The sequence below is a fragment of the Stegostoma tigrinum genome, unplaced genomic scaffold (assembly GCF_030684315.1).
Source record: "Stegostoma tigrinum isolate sSteTig4 unplaced genomic scaffold, sSteTig4.hap1 scaffold_100, whole genome shotgun sequence".
In the NCBI taxonomy this organism is placed as follows: domain Eukaryota; kingdom Metazoa; phylum Chordata; class Chondrichthyes; order Orectolobiformes; family Stegostomatidae; genus Stegostoma; species Stegostoma tigrinum.
The window spans coordinates 715,703-734,541 of NW_026728052.1; the positions used below are offsets into that span (position 1 = coordinate 715,703).

The window sequence follows — 18,839 nt, forward strand, 5'->3', positions numbered from 1 at the left end:
TTCACACTTTGTTATCTTGGATTCTCCAGCATCTGCAGTTCCCATTATCAGTGATAATGAGAAAAGGGTAGTCTTTACAGTGGAAGATACTTCAAGGATCCCCTTATTACTAAAGAAAACAGGGAGGAATTAAACACATCACTACCACACCATCAGTACCATGAGAGAAGTAGCAGTCGACAATCTCATGGAGTGAAAGCAGATTAGACTCTTTGCCGTGATGGTTTACTTTCTAATATTCTAAACAATGAGCTTCAGAGTCGGTGTATGCATTGATTGTAATTTCCCAAAAAGGTTTAGATTCCAGAGAAGCATCTGAGGGCTGGAAAACTGCCGATGTGACATCCCTGTTTAAAAAGGAGAGAGGCAAAAAGAAGATAACTACAACCGAACCAGCCTAACATCTATTGTTGGTAATATGTGGCAATCAACTATGAAGAAAATAGTAGCAGAACATGTGGAAAATCAGAATCTAATCAAACAGAATCACCATAGCCTGATGAAAGAGAAATTATGTCTGGCTAATTTGTTTGGGTTTTTGGAGGAAGTTTTGGGAGGAGAATTAATAGAGGAAAACCAGTAAATGTGTTGTGTTTGGACTTGGAGAAAGCATTGAGAATGTACTCAAAAGTAATAAGCTAAGAGCTGAGGTTTTGAAGGTAGTATATTGCTATGGATCAGTATGCTCTGCACGTTCTGGAAGGAGACATGACATCTCGAGTGAAATGCACCAAGTGAATATATATTTTGGGGAACTTGGTGGCAATGCGGTAAGTCAGTGCAGAGGGTAAGAGGTGCCATTTGCTTGCTTTTTTTGCCTGATAGTTGGTAAGCATTTTTTTTGAGACAGGGTGAATTGAAGCCAGAATCAGGGACCGAGAGGGTGAACCAGTTTCATTGGTTGGTGATCGCTCCTGGTTTAAGAATCTATTATCGGTAGCTTTCAGATTGAAAGTAAATCGGAGAAATATTTCCAGGCTACAAACTAAAAGACCAGAATGTTTTCAAATCAAATTAAGATCGAAGTAATTGAAATGGAGATGCCAGGCCAGATGATGATTTGTACCTACATGACGGGCGAGTGGTCAGGCCCCATACTCCAGCTTAGGGTTGATGAACTGGAATGTCAGTTTTTACCAATCAACAAATCATGTGGGGGACAGTTACTGGGGAATGCTGTGCTTCAGGAGGCAGTCACACACCTCAGATTAACTCGCTGAAACTTGGTCAGTGGCCAATGACAAAGAACAGGGCAGGTGGAAGGATTCAGGATGTAGTGCAGAAGGAACCTTGGCCTTTGATCTTATCTAACAGGTTTGAGATTCTTTCTTCGTGTGTGGATGAGAGTGCAGGGTACAGGGAAGATGAGTAAACTGACTGTAGCACTGTGGTACAGGGGGACATTGAAGCGGGAATAAAAAGTGAAATCTAGTTATAATCAGAGGTAGTATAGTTAGGGGAATGAACACTGTTCGTTGTGACCAGGATCGAGAGTCTCGAAAGCAGTGTTGCCTGCCTGGTGCCCAGGTTCAGGATATTCCATCTCGGCTACAAAGGAACTTGAAGTGGGAGGAGTAGAAATCCAGCTATCATGGTCCACACAGGTACCATTGATATGGAAGAAAGAGGAAAGAGGTTCTCCTGAGGGATTATGAGCACCGAGGTGTTGAGGTGAGAAAGCAGAACCAGAATGGTAATAATCTCTGGATTATTATCTGAGCAATTTGGCACGGTGTGAACATAATTATAGATGTACATTGTTCAAATGGTGGCATGGCAGAAATGTGTTTGAATTCATGGGACATTGGCATCGGTATGGGGAAGGAGGGAGTTGTTCTGGTGTTCTCGGCTCGACGAGAATCATATTGGGATAAGTCTCCTGGCAAAATACAGACCTAGGCCTGGGGCTAGGGCGTTAAAATAAAAAGTGTGGAGTGGGTGAGCTCAGTTGCATGGAAAATTGTGGAAAAAGTTAGAAGCTGGTAAGTGCTCAGCAAAGTTTCCAGAGCAAGTAATAGGACAAAAAGTATGGAAATGGTCAGGAGTCTCACTTCAGCTGCAGCAGATAAGAAGGGTGGCTGTAAATGCCAGACTGAAGATCTTGTATTGAATTGCAGGGAGTGTATGAAACAAAGTGAATGAGTTTGTGGTGCAGATTGAAATTGACAGATACATCACTCTGGGTATCACAGAGAGGTGGTTGTTAGGGGATAAGTGTTGGGAACGAAATAGCCAATGATTCATGTCCGATAGAAAGAACAGGCAAATGGACAGAGATAACAAAGTGTGGAGCTGGATGAGCACAGCAGGCCAAGCAGCATCTCAGGAGCGTAAAAGCTGACGTTTTGTGCCGAGACCCTTCTACTTCTGTGTGTTCATCCTGCTGTGTTCATCCAGATCCACACTTTGTTATCTTGGATTCTGAAGCATCTGCAGTTCCTATTATCTCCGATACAAATGGACAGAGATGCCAGGGTTGGCTTGTCAGTAAGAAATGAGGTCGCGCTGAAGGAACCACAGCTCTTGTGCTTGTTTATTAATGACTTGGAGGAAAGAGGTGCATGTGCTGTGGCGAAATTTGTTGATGACTGAAAAAATATTTAGAAAGACAAGGCATGGCCCAGAAACAGAGATTTACCAGGATGTTACTTGGATCAGCATGTATTAGCTATAAGCAGGGTTTGGTGGAAATGCTGTGTCATGATACATGTAATGAGATCAACCATGATCTCACCGAATGATGGAGGAATATTCAATGGGCCAAATGACTTTTTTTGTGAGTCTTCTTGTTTGACAATGCATTCATGAAGGTGTTTTTTTTTCTCTCTTGGATAAGATGTGAAAATGAAATGTATACGAGATAATGGGAACTGCAGATGCTGGAGAATCCAAGACAACAAAATGTGAGGCTGGATGAACACAGCAGGCCAAGCAGCATCTCAGGAGCACAAAAGTGCTCCTGAGATGCTGCTTGGCCTGCTGTGTTCATCCAGCCTCACATTTTGTTGTCATGAAATGTATACACTTCCTTTTCATCTGGGAATAAATAATTGTTCTGAACGATTTCCATTGACTAATAGCAATCTGACAAGCTTCGCAATGTAAAGAGATTTTTAGCTTCTTTTTAATTGTAAAGGTATTCTTTGGAATTAATTTGGCATATATTATTTGCATCTCAGGAAGTATGTTCATCACTGCATCTCAAAAAGTGCTCTGTTGTATGACAGCAGCTTTTTAAAGCTCACTTCAATGGTTGTGATTTTGAGTTGCCATAACACACATTAAATTACACTGTTGGCCAATCTGTCCATGATTATTTCATTATGCTATGCTTCAAACAGACAAGGAAATATTGGTGATGCAATGAAGTGGTTGACTCTCAAATATAATTGCTGTTATAGTTTCCACTTGGAAGAAAGATTCACATCAAATTGACTGGTCAAGGAAATGGGACACTGACTGTGAGTACTTTGAATGTTCGAGTTATTCCTAAAATGAAAGTTATGACCTTGATGATTTCTCTTTCATGCAGATATGAAGAGACTCTTTTAAAATATCCTCTCGGTTAGTGGTTCAGGCATAAAAGTGCAATATGTATATTTATGTATATACATGTACATGCGTCATCTGAAAAGATAATGAGGAAAAATCACTTGTGACAAGGTGAGAATGAGTTATCCAGATAGTAAGAACTGCCAATGTTGGTGTCTGAGATAACACATTGTGGAGCTGGAGGAACACAGCAGGGCAGGCAGCATCAGAGGCTCAAGAAAGTTGGGGTTTTGGGTCAGGACCCTTCCTGAGAAATGGAGGGTGGAAGGGAGCTCAGAAACAAATAGTGTGGAGGGGGAGGAGGTGGTAGGGAAGGTAGGTGGGATGGTGATAAGTGAGTACTATCCAGATTGGAACAGATTTTCCCCAGGGGGTATTGAGTACGAATTCCAAATCACTCTCAAAATCTTAGTGACTGTTAACATTGATGTTTTTTGTCTGTGTGTTTCAGTAATTGCATGACAGTTGAATGGTTCGTTGAGAGTGAGGAACCTATGGACTCTCACACACCAAGATGGAATTTAGTTTGAAGAGTGACTTCAAAATAGTTGCTTGCTTTTAAAATCTTGACCGTTTTTGCTGTCCAGTTGAATGAATTTAGCTTCATACTGCTTCAATAGGAATTAGTGTTTAATAGGAACATATTTGTGAAACTTACAGTTCCGTAAGTTTTAGCATAAACTGGTGCAGCCTTTCGGTGCTTGCAAAAAGGCTCACCTCTCCATTAATACCGAAGGAAAATTGGAGTTTAAAAGTAAGTTCACCCGCTGTCAGGGAATGAAATGTTAATGTTGACTCGAACATAATTTTTAAAAAAGTCATATCTTTGTGTAACACTGAACTCAAATTAAAATTTGGATATGCTAGTTTTACAGATGGTTGGATATTGAATTCATTTTAAATGAGGGTGAAGATCACTTTAAATCCAGCATATTTGTGAAGAAAAGAAATAGCATGTCAAATAAAATTAACTGCATGACTCTTCATAGCCCTATCTGTAGAATTTCATTCTGAACTGTGAGACAGTTGTGACCCCATACTACCTCAGTGCTCATGGCAAGAGTAAGACTCCTGTTTGACGTGCTGTGCACTGCATGGAATGGCGGCAACATCAGATTCATTGATGCTTGAGAATCAAAAGAATATGACGATAAGATTTAAAATCAAAATTTCATTGAACACTTCAAGGAATGTATTACAGGAAGAGGGGGAAAGCATGTATGACTAATAGAAGGTGGTGGCGCAGATCACATAGACCTGTGTGCTAAAACTTATCACAAATTTCACATTGAATGGAACAGTTTAAACAGGCTGGAGGAAGCAGACATGCCAGCCCAAACTTTTTCAATTTGAGCATTCTGTTCATAAACATCAGCAAAATTGTTGGAAACATGTTTATTCTTTCTCTTTTATTGCACAGAACCATACGATTGGACTGTTTTGATGAGAAATTTAAAGATTACGTGTCCCATCCGTTTGACTCACCGTTTGGTACCACAGGTTGGTACGATCTTCGTTCGAGAAGGAAAGGGGATGTTCCAGATACAGAAAATCGTCAAACCATTTACTACAAAGTCCGTTTCTGATTAGTATTAATTAATGCAGTTAACATTTTTAGCTCGACATGATTGCACAATCGAGTCAATAAGAAAATTCCATCTGATATTCCACATAAATTTTAAGTGGATATTAAAGCAGCTCATTTCTTTTTCATGCCGTCTGCTGCTTTGAAGAATGGTTGTCTTATTGTCGAAATGTTTAGCTTTGACTCCATGGCTTCTTCCATTAGCTCACATTGAAACACATGTTTCTTCAGCCAAAAATGCACGTTTACCCGGTGTTGACTAACCTTCCCCTGAAATCCCCTGCGGTCGCTCCCCTGAAAAACAACTATACCGTTTTGGATACTGTTCCGGGGGACGACTTACCAGGGGTATGCAGTAGGGTGCAGGTCTCTGGCACAGAGTCTGTCCCTCTTGCACAGAAGGGAAGCGGGGATAGGAAGAGAGTGATAGTCATTGGGGACTCAATAGTGAGAGGGACTGATAGAAGATTTGCCGGGAACGAAAGAGACTCACGATTGGTGTGTTGCCTACCAGGTGCCAGGGTCTCTGATGTCTCGGATCGTCTCTTTCGGGTCACGAGGGGAGAGGGTGACCAGCCCCAAGTCGTGGTCCACATAGGCACCAACGGCATATGTAGAAAGAGGGATAGGGATGTCAGGCAGGATTTGAGGGAGCTAGGGTGGAAGCCGAGAGCTAGAACAAACAGAGTGGTCATCTCTGGTTTGTCACCCGTACCACATGATAACGAGGCAAAGAACAGGGAGAGATTTCAGCTGAAGACGTGGCTGCAGGGATGGTGCAGGTGGGAGGGCTTCAGGTACATGGATAATTGGGGCTCATTCTGGGGAAGGTGGTACCTGTACAAACAGGACGGTCTCCACTTGAATGAGAGGGGCACGAATATCCTGGGTGGGAAATTGGCTAGTGCCATTCGGGTGGATTTAAACGAGCTCAGAAGGGGGATGGGAAACTGAGGTGTAGTCCTCGTACACAGGAGGATGAGCGTAGGGAGGACATGGTCAGGACCTCACTGTCACAGAAGTGTGCTGGCAGACAGCAAGCTGGATTGAAGTTTGACGACTTTAATGCCGGGAGTATCCGGAATAATGTAGGTGAGCTTGCAGCTTGGATAGGTACCTGGGACTTCGATGTTGTGGCCATTTCGGAGGCATGGATAGAGCAGGGTCAGGAATGGATGTTGCAGGTTCTCGGGTTTAGATCTTTCATTAAGGTCTGGGAAGGTGGAAAAAGAGGGGGAGGTGTGGCTTTGTTGGTCAAGGACAGCATAACGGCGGCTGAAAGAACCTTTGAGGACTCATCTACTGAGGTGGTATGGGCTGAGGTTGCCAAGGAAGGTTTGTTGACTGAGTCAGTGTGGGTGTAAGTTCGGAACAGCAAGGCAGCAGTCACTTCACTGGGGGTTTTCTACAGACCCCAAATAGCAGTTGGGAGATCGAAGAACTCATTGGCCGGCAGATTGTTGAAAAGTGCAAACGTATCAGGGTTGTTGTTATGGGTGACTTCAACTTTCCCAATATAGATTGAAACTTCCTGAGTGCAGATGGTTTGGATGGAGCCGTTTTTGTCAGGTGTGTTCAGGAGGGTTTCCTGACTCAGTATGTGGACAGGCCGATGAAGCGGGAGGCCATTTTGGATTTGGTGCTCGGCGATGAGCCAGGACAGGTGTCAGATCTTGTGGTGGGAGAAGACTTTGGCGACAGTGACCGCAAGAGCCTCCCATTTACCATAGCCATGGAAAGGGAAAGGAGCAGTTACCAGGGGAAGATATTTCACTGGGGTCAACGAAACTATGATGCTATCAGACAGGAGTTGGGAAGTACAGATTGGGAGCAATTGTTCCACAGAAAGGGCGCAGCAGACATGTGGAGGCTGTTCAAGGAGCAGTTGTTGCGAGTGATGTATAAATTTGTTCCTCTGAGACCGGTAAGAAGGGGTAAGATTAAGGAGCCTTGGATGACGGGTACAGAGGTGCTTCTTGTCAAAAAGAAAAGGCAGCGTACGTAAGGTGGAGGAAGTGAGGGTCTGGCACAGCTTTAGAGTATTACAGGCCTGCTCGGAAGGAGCTCAAAAGATATTGCCTGTGCAATTGTTACCTGTTACAACCTTTGCGTCCACGCTTGCTCATTCAATGGTGTCAAGATGCCAGCAGTGCATGTACCTTCTCCATCCCCCAATGCCGTCAGCTCACACAAGACATAGTCCTTACTTAAAATCTTCTGATCAACCAAAGTTCATTGTAATGGACATTTTAGTTATCTGTCATGAAACGAAAACTGATTCTGACTGGCATGACCTGCAGTACAAATGAATATAATCTGCGAAATGAGATTTCTTATGGGCTTGCAGCCGCGACAAATAATTGCTTTTCAAAGACGTTGCATACATACATTTTTTTCTCCTATCACCTTAGATTATTTTTTTGTTTATGCATGTTGTGTGGGTTTCCAGTCAGGCCCATAAACACAGGTTGATGCCGTCACTGTTACAACACGGTATTGAAGGAGAATTTGTGATCTTTGGTGTTTCATTCCAGTGTCTGAAGGAGTGCACCATCACGCCACTTCAGAGCACTACTGGCGACGAATTGTTGCAAGTTTTCAAGTGTTACCGATTGTCACATAAAATATGGCCTTTTTGTTGTTGCACTATTCATCTTACCTGCACCATATCTCGTGTTTAGGCTTGGAAACTATTTCAAGTTTTTTGATTTACTTGTTCAAAATCATTTATGATTGTTGTCATGATATCTACAATATGTTATTTTGATTGGACATAGAGGATTGGATCTGTCTTAATGGAAATAATGTATGCGCTTATAAAAGCCCTTCTGGGCAAGGTAGTTGCTCACTGGTTAGAGCTGCTCATGCACTGGGGAGCCAATTGAGATTCCAGTCTTGGGTAAATATCTGTGTGGAATTGACACGTCCTCCCCGCGTCTGCGAGGGGTTTCTGCCAGGTGCTGCAGTTTCCTCCCATTGTTCAAAGATGTGCAGGTCCTTATATGTGATTTGTGAAGCATTTCTTAAATGTTTCAATCCTGCCAGCATCCAGTGCCTTGGACAAAATAACTGGAGATGAATAAAAGATACTGTGCCTTTTTTCACCATTTCCTGCTGGATTTTCATCAATCCTGCTTTATATCGGTGACAACTTCCATGACCTTTTTTGATGCTATGTCTGAATTGACAGTCTAGTTCCAAATATTTGTTGTGCAGTATTTCAAGGTCTCTGTTACAGCATACCCATGAATGTCCACTTCAAAAGATACTTCCATATCATAGAATCCCTACGGTGTGGAAACAAGCCCCTTTTGACCCAAGAGGTCCACAGCCACCTTCCAAAGAGCATCTCACCCTGACTCATCCCCCAACCCTTTCCTCAGTAACCCTACATTTCCCATGACTAACACACCTAATCTACACATCCCTAAACACAATGGGCAAGTTTGGCATGGCCCAGACACCTAGCCTGCACATCTTTGGACTGTGGGAGGAAACCAGAGCACCCAGCAGGAACCCGTGCAGGCTTGGGCAGAATGTACAAACTCCGCATAGAAAATCGTCCAACGGTGGGATCGAACCTGGGTCCCTGGCGCTGTGAGTCAGCAGTGCTAACCACTGAGCCACCGTGCTGCCCTTGGAGTTAGACAGAGCTTGCTTGTTCCTGGGTGGCCTCAAACTGCCAACCTCCACTTCGTGGCAAAAGTGCTGACCAACTGCACTCATCTTCACTGGTTTTTGCTTTTTATCATTGAATTCAATCCTTCAAACTCTATGATAAATATTTAAATTTCCATTGATATGTGAGCGTTGTTTTTAGTACGCAGTATTGGTTTATTATGTTTCATTGGTACATAATGAATATTGTATGTGTATGCAAATGGGCAAGTTGGTAATGATGCAGTCCACAGACCTGGAGGATAATAACACTGTCCTTCAATCGCCCACGATGCCCTCTGCAAATTGGTAGAAAACAAAAATTTCTATAAAATTCATCTCTCCTCCCGTCAGTCGATCAAAATTAATTCAGGATTTTGTACAGGCCAATAACCGTAAGATTACACGAGCCTAAACAAAACTACTGGCTCATATTAGTTCAGTAAAGTGAAAGGGCAACAATAGAGGTAGTAGGAACTGCAGATGCTGGAGAATCTGAGATAAGAAGGTGTAAAGCTGGATGAACACAGCAGGCCAAGCAGTATCATTCGGCTCTACACCTTGTTATCTCAGATTCTCCAGCGCCAATTTTCTGAAGCAGGGTCTCGTCCCGAAACATCAGCTTTCTTGCTTCTCTGATGCTGCTTGACCTGCTGTGTTCATCCAGCTCTCCACCTTGGGCAACAATAGAGTATGCTTTAAGTCACTAGGTATGTTACGTGGGTTTGTCTTCCTTAGGGTGGAGTTAGTGGAACCGAAAAAGATGTCTCCCTCACAGCGTTTGTGACAAAAGAATTGCATCGTTCCTTGGCGGCCTTTCAACAGAAGAATATTCAGAGATTTCACGAGTGGTAAGAATGTAACTTCTTTTACTTCTCTTTTTCTCACTTTTTCCAACAATTGGAAAATAGATTTTAGAAATAACATTGAGCTGATGAAGTGTGAAAAGAAGAATAATTCCAAGCAGTGGTGGGAGTTGGTCAGTGAGGTGGGAGGAGTGGATAGGTGGGAGAGAAGGCGGACAGGTCATGGAGGCGGGGATGAGGGGAGGAACTAGTCTTGGGATGAGGTTGGCGGGTGGGGAGATTTTGAGGGTGGCCAAGTCCACATTGAGGCTGTTGAGTTGGAAGCTCCCGAGGCGGAATATGAGGTGCTGCTCCTCCAGTTTCTGGGTGGTTTGGTTGTGACACTGGAAGAGGCCCAGGATGGACATGTCATTCAGGGAGTGGGAGGGGGAGTTGAAGTGATGCAATGATTTGGACATGAAAATAGAAGGTGTGGTTAGTAAGTTTCCCAATGATTGAAGGTGTCGTAGCCAGCCAAGAAGGTCACCTCAGAATACAATGGGACATTGACAAGGGCCAATAAACTGAGGAATGGCAGGTGGTGTTGAGGTTAGACAAATGTGAGGTGCTACATTTTGGAAAGGCAAATCAGGGCAGCACGCTGGAGTGCAGTTTCGTAGTTCCATCAAAGTACAGCCACCGGTAGAAAGGATATGAAGGAGACATTTGGTGTGCTCGCCTTTATCGGTCAGTGCATTGAGTATAGGAGTTGGGAGATCACTTAGCAGCCATGTAGGACGTTGGTTCGGCTGCTTTTGGAATACTGCAATCGATTTTGGTCTCCTTGCGAGAGGAAGGATGTCGGCGCAACATTGAGGGCCGAAGGGCCTGTTCTGCGCTGTATTGTTGTATGTTGTAAACTTGAAAGGGTTCAGAGAAGCTCTAAAAGGATGTTACCAGCATCGGAGGTTGGAGGTATACCGTGGGATTGAACAGGCAGCTATTTCTTGGAACTTTGGAGTTCAGGGCTGACCATATAGAAGTTTATACAATTACGAGGGACGTGGATAGAGCGAACAGCCAAGATCTTTTCCCCGGATTGCTGGAAGCCAAAACTGGAGGGAATAGGTTAAAAATGAGAGAGGGAAGATTTAAAATGGACCGGATTTTTTTCATAGTGGTGCATGTATGGAGTGAGCTGCCAGAGGAAGTGATGGAGGCTTGTACATTTAAAAGGCATGTGGATGGGTATATGAATAGGCTGGGTTGAGAGGAATATGGGCCAAATGCTGGCAAATGGGACTAAATTAATTTAGGATATCTGGTCAACATAGACAAATTGGGCCAAAGGATCTGTTTCCCGACTGTACATCTCTGTGATTCTAAGTGTCTTTTTTCTTAACCACGTGGCCCATAATTAGAAAAACGTGAATCAGGATTTGGGAATGTGACAATTCTAATTGGATCTGTTTGATGAAATTAACTCTGTAGGTAATGGTGGTTAATTTATGATTCGTCAAATTTGAGTTTATTGCAGCGTCCTATAGAATAGAGGAGACACATGTAATCAAAATTGAAAATCAAAACTTGGTAAAATTTTGCATTGGAAATACATGACCAACCATTGGAGGAGATTCATGACCATTGCATTCAAGTGAGAACAACAAATGTGATTCAGTGACTCAGTGAAACGGGATGCAGTGACTCAGTGAAATTGGATGCAGTGACTGAGTGAAATAGGATGCAGTGACTGAGTGAAGTGGGATGCAGTGACTGAGGGTAATGGGATGCAGTGACTGAGGGTAATGGGATGCAGTGACTGAGGACAATGGGATGCAGTGACTGAGGGTGATGTGATGCAGTGACTGAGTGAAATGGGATGCAGTGACTGAGGGAAATGGGATGCAGTGACTGGGAAATGGGATGCAGTGATTGATGGAAATGGGACGCAGTGACTGAGGGTAATGGGATGCAGTGACTGAGGGAAATGGGATGCAGTGACTGAGGGAAATGGGATGCAGTGACTGAGAGAAATGAGATGCCGAGACTGAGTGAACTGGGATGCAGTGACTGATGGAAATGGTATGCAGTGTCTGTTGGAAATGGGATCCTGCGACTGAAGGTAATGGGATGCAGTGACTGAGGGTAATGGGATGCAGTGACTGAGGGTAATGGGATGCAGTGACTGAGTGAAATGGGATGCAGTGACTGAGGGTAATGGGATGCAGTGACTGAGTGAAATGGGATGCAGTGACTGAGGGGAATCGGATGCAGTGAATGAGGACAATGGGATGCAGTGACTGAGGACAATCGGATGCAGTGACTGAGGGCAATGGGATGCAGTGACTGAGTGAAATGGGATTGCCGTGACTGTGGAAAGGAGATGCAGTGACTGAGGAAATGGGACACAGTGACAGATGGAAATGGGATGCCCTGACTGAGTGTAAAGTGAAGCATTGAGTGAAACGGGATGCAGTGGCTGTGTGAAATGGGATGCACTGGCTGTGTGAACTGGGATGCAGTGGCTGTGTGAACTGGGATGCAGTGACTGTGTGAATAGGGATGCAGTGACTGAGGGAAAGGAGATGCAGTGTCTGTTTGAAATGGGATGCTGTGACTCAAGTGAATGGGATGCCGTGACTGTGGGGAATGGGATGCAGTGACTGAGATAAATGGGATGCAGTGACTGAGATAAATGGGATGCAGTGACTGATGGAAATGGGATGCAGTGAATGTGGGAAATGGGATTCAGTGACTGTGGGGAATGGGATGCAGTGTCTGAGGGAAATGGAATTCAGTGACTGAGATAAATGGGATGCAGTAATTGGTGGAAATGGGATGCAGTGACTGAGGGAAATGGGATGCAGTGACTGTGTCAAATGGATGCAGTGACTGAGTGTAATGGGATGCAGTGACTGATCAAAATGGGATGCAGTGACTGACAGTAATTGGATGGAGTGACGGACGGTAATGGGATGCAGTGACTGAGGGAAACGGGACGCGGTGTCAGAGTGAAATAGGATGCAGTCAATGAGTGAAATGGCCTGCAGTGATTGAGTGAAGTGGGATGCAGTGACTGAGTTAAATGTGATGCAGAGGCTGAATGAAATGGGATGCAGTGACTGCTTGAAATGGGATGCAGTGACTGCTTGAAATGGGATGCAGTGACTGAGTGAAATGGGCTGCTGTGACTGAGTGAAATGGGCTGCTGTGACTGAGCGTAATGGGATCCAGTGACTGAGGGAAATGAGATGCAGTGTCTGTTTGAAATGGGATCCTGCGACTGAAGTTAATGGGATGCAGTGACTGAGTGAAATGGGATGCAGTGACTGAGTGAAATGGGATGCAGTGACTGAGTGAAGTGGGATGCAGTGACTGAGGGTAATGGGATGCAGTGACTGAGGACAATGGGATGCATTGACTGAGGGTAATGTGATGCAGTGACTGAGTGAAATGGGATGCAGTGACTGAGTGAAGTGGGATGCAGTGACTGAGGGTCATGGGATGCAGTGACTGAGGGTCATGGGATGCAGTGACTGAGGGTAATGTGATGCAGTGACTGAGGGAAATGGAATTCAGTGACTGAGATAAATGGGATGCAGTAATTGGTGGAAATGGGATGCAGTGACTGAGGGAAATGGGATGCAGTGACTGTGTCAAATGGATGCAGTGACTGAGTGTAATGGGATGCAGTGACTGATCAAAATGGGATGCAGTGACTGACAGTAATTGGATGGAGTGACGGACGGTAATGGGATGCAGTGACTGAGGGAAACGGGACGCGGTGTCAGAGTGAAATAGGATGCAGTCAATGAGTGAAATGGCCTGCAGTGATTGAGTGAAGTGGGATGCAGTGACTGAGTTAAATGTGATGCAGAGGCTGAATGAAATGGGATGCAGTGACTGCTTGAAATGGGATGCAGTGACTGCTTGAAATGGGATGCAGTGACTGAGTGAAATGGGCTGCTGTGACTGAGTGAAATGGGCTGCTGTGACTGAGCGTAATGGGATCCAGTGACTGAGGGAAATGAGATGCAGTGTCTGTTTGAAATGGGATCCTGCGACTGAAGTTAATGGGATGCAGTGACTGAGTGAAATGGGATGCAGTGACTGAGTGAAATGGGATGCAGTGACTGAGTGAAGTGGGATGCAGTGACTGAGGGTAATGGGATGCAGTGACTGAGGACAATGGGATGCATTGACTGAGGGTAATGTGATGCAGTGACTGAGTGAAATGGGATGCAGTGACTGAGTGAAGTGGGATGCAGTGACTGAGGGTAATGGGATGCAGTGACTGAGGGTAATGTGATGCAGTGACTGAGGGAAATGGGATGCAGTGACTGTGGGGAATGGGATGCAGTGACTGTGGGGAATGGGATGCAGTGATTGAGATAAATGGGATGCAGTGACTGATGGAAATGGGATTCAGTGACTGTGGGGAATGGGACGCAGTGACTGATGGAAATGGAATTCAGTGACTGAGATAAATGGGATGCAGTGAATGAGGGAACTGGGATTCAGTGACTGAGATGAATGGGACGCAGTGACTGATGGAAATGGGATGCAGTGACTGAGGGTAATGGGTTGCAGTCACTGAGTGAAATGGGATGCTGTGACACTGTGGAATGGGATGCAGTGACTCAGTGGAATGTGAAGCATTGACTGAGGGAAAGGAGATGCAGTGAATGTGGGAAATAGGATGCTCTGTCTGAGGGTAATGTGATGCAGTGACTGAGGTTAACGCGATGCAGTGACTGTGGTTAATGGGATGCAATGACTGAGGGAAATGGGATGCAGTGACTGATGGAAATCAGATGCACTGTCTGAGGGAAATGGGATGCAGTGTCTGAGGAAAATGGGATGCTGTGACTGAGCGTACTGGGATGCAGTGACTGAGGGTAATGGGATGTAGTGACTGATGGTAATGGGATGCAGTGACTGAGGTGAAATGGGCTGCAGACACTGAGTGAAATGACATGCAGTGATTGAGGAACGGAGGTGCAGTGACTGTGGGAAATGGGATGCAGTGACTGATGGAAATGGGATGCAGTGACTGAGGACCATTGGATGCAGTGACTGAGTGAACTGTGATTCAGTCACTGAGTGAACTATGATTCAGTCACTGAGTGAACTGTGATGCAGTGGCTGAGTGGAATGGGATGCAGTGACTGGGAAATGGGATGCAGTGATTGATGGAAATGGGATGCAGTGACTGAGGGAAATGGGATGCAGTGACTGAGGGAAATGGGATGCAGTGACTGAGGGAAATGGGATGCAGTGACTGAGAGAAATGAGATGCCGAGACTGAGTGAACTGGGATGCAGTGACTGATGGAAATGGTATGCAGTGTCTGTTGGAAATGGGATCCTGCGACTGAAGGTAATGGGATGCAGTGACTGAGGGTAATGGGATGCAGTGACTGATGGTAATGGGATGCAGTGACTGAGGTGAAATGGGCTGCAGACACTGAGTGAAATGACATGCAGTGATTGAGGAACGGAGATGCAGTGACTGTGGGAAATGGGATGCAGTGACTGATGGAAATGGGATGCAGTGACTGAGGACCATTGGATGCAGTGACTGAGTGAACTATGATTCAGTCACTGAGTGAACTATGATTCAGTCACTGAGTGAACTGTGATGCAGTGGCTGAGTGGAATGGGATGCAGTGACTGGGAAATGGGATGCAGTGATTGATGGAAATGGGACGCAGTGACTGAGGGAAATGGGATGCAGTGACTGAGGGAAATGGGATGCAGTGACTGAGGGAAATGGGATGCAGTGACTGAGAGAAATGAGATGCCGAGACTGAGTGAACTGGGATGCAGTGACTGATGGAAATGGTATGCAGTGTCTGTTGGAAATGGGATCCTGCGACTGAAGGTAATGGGATGCAGTGACTGAGGGTAATGGGATGCAGTGACTGAGGGTAATGGGATGCAGTGACTGAGTGAAATGGGATGCAGTGACTGAGGGTAATGGGATGCAGTGACTGAGTGAAATGGGATGCAGTGACTGAGGGGAATCGGATGCAGTGAATGAGGACAATGGGATGCAGTGACTGAGGACAATCGGATGCAGTGACTGAGGGCAATGGGATGCAGTGACTGAGTGAAATGGGATTGCCGTGACTGTGGAAAGGAGATGCAGTGACTGAGGAAATGGGACGCAGTGACAGATGGAAATGGGATGCCCTGACTGAGTGTAAAGTGAAGCATTGAGTGAAACGGGATGCAGTGGCTGTGTGAAATGGGATGCACTGGCTGTGTGAACTGGGATGCAGTGGCTGTGTGAACTGGGATGCAGTGACTGTGTGAATAGGGATGCAGTGACTGAGGGAAAGGAGATGCAGTGTCTGTTTGAAATGGGATGCTGTGACTCAAGTGAATGGGATGCCGTGACTGTGGGGAATGGGATGCAGTGACTGAGATAAATGGGATGCAGTGACTGAGATAAATGGGATGCAGTGACTGATGGAAATGGGATGCAGTGAATGTGGGAAATGGGATTCAGTGACTGTGGGGAATGGGATGCAGTGTCTGAGGGAAATGGGATGCAGTAATTGGTGGAAATGGGATGCAGTGACTGAGGGAAATGGGATGCAGTGACTGTGTCAAATGGATGCAGTGACTGAGTGTAATGGGATGCAGTGACTGATCAAAATGGGATGCAGTGACTGACAGTAATTGGATGGAGTGACTGACGGTAATGGGATGCAGTGACTGAGGGAAACGGGACGCGGTGTCAGAGTGAAATAGGATGCAGCCAATGAGTGAAATGGCCTGCAGTGATTGAGTGAAGTGGGATGCAGTGACTGAGTTAAATGTGATGCAGAGGCTGAATGAAATGGGATGCAGTGACTGCTTGAAATGGGATGCAGTGACTGCTTGAAATGGGATGCAGTGACTGAGTGAAATGGGCTGCTGTGACTGAGTGAAATGGGCTGCTGTGACTGAGCGTAATGGGATCCAGTGACTGAGGGAAATGAGATGCAGTGTCTGTTTGAAATGGGATCCTGCGACTGAAGTTAATGGGATGCAGTGACTGAGTGAAATGGGATGCAGTGACTGAGTGAAGTGGGATGCAGTGACTGAGGGTAATGGGATGCAGTGACTGAGGACAATGGGATGCATTGACTGAGGGTAATGTGATGCAGTGACTGAGTGAAATGGGATGCAGTGACTGAGTGAAGTGGGATGCAGTGACTGAGGGTAATGGGATGCAGTGACTGAGGGTAATGTGATGCAGTGACTGAGGGAAATGGGATGCAGTGACTGTGGGGAATGGGATGCAGTGACTGTGGGGAATGGGATGCAGTGATTGAGATAAATGGGATGCAGTGACTGATGGAAATGGGATTCAGTGACTGTGGGGAATGGGAAGCAGTGTCTGAGGGAAATGGAATTCAGTGACTGAGATAAATGGGATGCAGTGAATGAGGGAACTGGGATTCAGTGACTGAGATGAATGGGACGCAGTGACTGATGGAAATGGGATGCAGTGACTGAGGGTAATGGGTTGCAGTCACTGAGTGAAATGGGATGCTGTGACACTGTGGAATGGGATGCAGTGACTCAGTGGAATGTGAAGCATTGACTGAGGGAAAGGAGATGCAGTGAATGTGGGAAATAGGATGCTCTGTCTGAGGGTAATGTGATGCAGTGACTGAGGTTAACGCGATGCAGTGACTGTGGTTAATGGGATGCAATGACTGAGGGAAATGGGATGCAGTGACTGATGGAAATCAGATGCACTGTCTGAGGGAAATGGGATGCAGTGTCTGAGGAAAATGGGATGCTGTGACTGAGCGTACTGGGATGCAGTGACTGAGGGTAATGGGATGTAGTGACTGATGGTAATGGGATGCAGTGACTGAGGTGAAATGGGCTGCAGACACTGAGTGAAATGACATGCAGTGATTGAGGAACGGAGATGCAGTGACTGTGGGAAATGGGATGCAGTGACTGATGGAAATGGGATGCAGTGACTGAGGACCATTGGATGCAGTGACTGAGTGAACTGTGATTCAGTCACTGAGTGAACTATGATTCAGTCACTGAGTGAACTGTGATGCAGTGGCTGAGTGGAATGGGATGCAGTGACTGGGAAATGGGATGCAGTGATTGATGGAAATGGGACGCAGTGACTGAGGGAAATGGGATGCAGTGACTGAGGGAAATGGGATGCAGTGACTGAGGGAAATGGGATGCAGTGACTGAGAGAAATGAGATGCCGAGACTGAGTGAACTGGGATGCAGTGACTGATGGAAATGGTATGCAGTGTCTGTTGGAAATGGGATGCAGTGACTGGGAAATGGGATGCAGTGATTGATGGAAATGGGACGCAGTGACTGAGGGAAATGGGATGCAGTGACTGAGGGAAATGGGATGCAGTGACTGAGGGAAATGGGATGCAGTGACTGAGAGAAATGAGATGCCGAGACTGAGAGAAATGAGATGCCAAGACTGAGTGAACTGGGATGCAGTGACTGATGGAAATGGTATGCAGTGTCTGTTGGAAATGGGATCCTGCGACTGAAGTTAATGGGATGCAGTGACTGAGGGTAATGGCATGCAGTGACTGAGGGTAATGGGATGCAGTGACTGAGTGAAATGGGATGCAGTGACTGAGTGAAATGGGATGCAGTGACTGAGGGGAATCGGATGCAGTGACTGAGGACAATGGGATGCAGTGACTGAGGACAATCGGATGCAGTGACTGAGGGCAATGGGATGCAGTGACTGAGTGAAATGGGATTGCCGTGACTGTGGAAAGGAGATGCAGTGACTGAGGAAATGGGACGCAGTGACAGATGGAAATGGGATGCCCTGACTGAGTGTAAAGTGAAGCATTGAGTGAAACGGGATGCAGTGGCTGTGTGAAATGGGATGCACTGGCTGTGTGAACTGGGATGCAGTGGCTGTGTGAACTGGGATGCAGTGGCTGTGTGAACTGGGATGCAGTGGCTGTGTGAACTGGGATGCAGTGGCTGTGTGAACTGGGATGCAGTGACTGTGTGAACTGGGATGCAGTGACTGTGTGAATAGGGATGCAGTGACTGAGTGAAATGACATGCAGTGACTGTGGGACATGGGATGCATTGACTAAGGGACATGGGATGCAGTGACTGAGGGAAATGGGATGCAGTGACTGAGTGAAATGGGATGCAGTGACTGAGGGACGTGGGATGCAGTGAATGAGGGACATGGGATGCACTGACTGAGGGAAATGGGATGCAGTGACTGAGCGTAATGGGATG

At 45.7% G+C, this 18,839-nt stretch overlaps 1 protein-coding gene across 3 annotated transcripts in view; it reads left to right on the forward strand.

Annotated features, from left to right (window-relative positions):
* The first annotated feature begins 9,488 nt into the window (after nucleotides 1–9,488).
* The window catches only part of LOC132207557 (utrophin-like), a 204,141-nt gene continuing 194,790 nt past the window's right edge, over nucleotides 9,489–18,839 (forward strand). For 2 of the 3 annotated variants that reach the window (XR_009443541.1, XR_009443540.1), the window contains exon 1: nucleotides 9,489–9,645. The gene's annotated coding sequence lies outside the window, so the exon portion shown is untranslated. The remainder of the gene's footprint in view (nucleotides 9,646–18,839) is intronic. The other variant, XR_009443535.1, reaches the window with a different exon arrangement.